The 2,508-nt window shown below is 59.7% G+C and overlaps 1 long non-coding RNA gene across 1 annotated transcript; it reads left to right on the top strand.

The window, feature by feature from the left end:
• The first annotated feature begins 269 nt into the window (after positions 1–269).
• On the top strand, positions 270–1,959 carry LOC123050756 (uncharacterized). The gene is made up of 3 exons (XR_006423840.1): positions 270–854; positions 939–1,035; positions 1,141–1,959. It is a non-coding gene; the product is annotated as an uncharacterized lncRNA (long non-coding RNA).
• The last annotated feature ends 549 nt before the right edge of the window (positions 1,960–2,508 follow it).

The raw sequence follows: 2,508 nt of genomic DNA on the forward strand, positions 1-2,508 counted from the left end.
GATCAAAGCAAACACTACTACAATGAATAGTGTTTCTCATTTCTTACTTCCAAATTTATGCGTTACCTGGCTGACATGTGGGGTCTATGGTCCGTGGGCCCGTGCTGTCATTGCCTCTCAACGCTGGTGTGGCCGGTGCTGCCGTGGATAGGCGAGGGGGTCGTGCCACCGCGTTGTAATTTTGGGTAGCCACCGAGGGCACTTTCAGTATTTCATGTGGTCGTCCTTGCATGGCGCACCGTGGGTGGGTGGTCTGCGTCTAAAGACGAGGAGAGCGACGTTTTGGGCAAGAACCCTAGCCGCCCCATCCCCGCGTCCTCTCGCACTCGATCCCCCCTCTCGCTGACGGCGTCGTCCGTGTCCGCGCCTCGCCCATCTCGTTCTCCCCGTTGGCCGCCTCCTTCCTCGCCCATCTCCTTCTCCCCGCTGGCCGCCTCCTTCCCCGCCCATCTCCTTCTCCCCGTTGGCCGCCTCCACTCTCCTATCGCCATCTGACCCAGATGCGGCCGCAGTCCGCCGGCGCCACAGGCGGAGGAGATGCCGGCGCCGCAGGCGGAGGAGACGCGACTAGGAGGAGCACGAGCCACCTTCGCCACCTACCCGACGACGCTGTGAAGGAAGCGAGCAGAGAGGTAGGGCGCCGCCAGCGCCGTGAACCCGTGCGACACCAACAGCCTGCCGGTCTGTGCGTGCCTCCACGGGTTCGCGTCGCTGTGACACGCCGCGCCAGGTGCACGTGCGCTTCGTCACGAAGCTGCTGCCTCTGCTCCGCCCTCCGTCCACCGCCATCGCGGTCCTCGCCGAGCTCTCCCACATGGGCCTCTCCGAGATAGTCAACAGCCTCCTCTTCTCTGGTGAGCGCGGCATCCTCACCCTGACCCTGACCTCAGTGTGACGCGAATTTTTTCCTTTTCTAAACTGGTCGCTCCGTTTCGCAGCCGAGCCGGACCACCGGCACAGCCCTTCGACTTCATCGTGGATGGCGAGCTCATGCGGATGCCGCTCCATCAGTTCCTAGTCGCCAAGGGCATCTCGGTGGGTATGAATTCGTGTTTGGAGAGTTGGGTTTTGGGAGGTATTTCTGTGCGATGGACGTGGTTCTGAAAATTATGTGGGGATTTGGTGTGATTGTTTCTGCAGGAGCGCGCGCTTGAGCTCGAGAACATAAGAGAGCTGTGGCGCCGGGGAAGCAGGAGCCACCATTGCCACACGATGACTGGGTTAGCGCAGTTGATGGGTCCAAACCAAGGTATGGCTGTGGTCTGATGAGGATTTAGTTGGTCAATGATGCTCTAATTTGTCAAGGACTTGCGGCAATGTGTGTATTAGGTACAATTGGATGAAGTCACATTCTGTTTTTGGATTTGAGGAATGCCTTGCCTTAGTTAGATAGCAGTGGCTACTTGATGCCAAAAAGAACCCAGATTATGTCCATTTTTGGTTCATAGTAGGTGATAGTTGAGCTGGAGTAGGTTAAAACGAGGATTATCATCAGTCTGCTTGCATAAATAGTTTATGAATACTTTAATAATCCATTGTTTAGATACCTCTCTATACTGTTAGGATTTAATTAATGCTATTAATCCCTACTTTTTCTAAAGGATTCGATTGTCTCGTGGCCCTTCAGAGACACCCTTCGGAGGCTATATGTATGTGTAAACCATCATCAATGAGAATAAGGATTCACTTTTATTTCTCTGTCTCCCCCTCTCTCTCGTTTCTCTTTAACACGTTATCAGCCACGCTAGATTCTAAGAGCATCTCCAGCAGCGCCCCCCGGAAAAGCCTCCTCAGGCGATTTTTTCGCGCCGGCGCGAAAAAAGGGCCCAGTCGCGCCCCCAGGAGCCCGATTTTCGCCGGCCTAGGCCGAAATCAGCGTCGGCGGACCCAGGCTGAACTCGGGGCGCTGGGGGCGCCCGGGGGCGCCGGGGCGAGCAGTTTTGGCGCGAAAGAGCCGCAGGCCAGCCGCGTGAGCGACACCGCGCCTCGTCTTCCCCCAGCGCCTTGGTTTCCCGTGGGGAATCAATGGCAAGGCTGTCGCCGGTCAGCCTTGCCATTGATTCCTCACGGGCGGCGCGTCACGGGGCAGCGGGCCGACGCCTCCCCTCCCTCGCACGCGTACACATGGGCGCGGCGCGGCTATATAAGCCGGTGGCCTCCCTCGCCTCTGGCCACACCAGCCCTAGCCGCCGAGCTCTACCTCTCCCGAGCGCCGCCGCCGAGCCCTCCCTCTCCCTCTCTCGGTGGCCGAACGTTTCCCCGGAGACGAGGCGGCGGCCAACGGCTTCGGCCGCCGCTCGCTCCGCGAACAGGAGTCGTGGCTCCGGTTCGAGGCGAACATCCCGGCGCCGCCGGACATGTGCGCCGGGTCGACGGGGTGGAGGCTCAGCAACGGGGGAGTGCCCATTCCCCCGTTGCCCGATGCCGTGGCGCGCCCCTCCTACTTCGCCGATGAGGTAGAGGTCGTGCGCGCGTCCCTCACCGACGCCCAGCTCGCCCTCCCCCAGT

This window comes from Triticum aestivum, chromosome 2D (assembly GCF_018294505.1).
Source record: "Triticum aestivum cultivar Chinese Spring chromosome 2D, IWGSC CS RefSeq v2.1, whole genome shotgun sequence".
NCBI classification, from domain to species: domain Eukaryota; kingdom Viridiplantae; phylum Streptophyta; class Magnoliopsida; order Poales; family Poaceae; genus Triticum; species Triticum aestivum.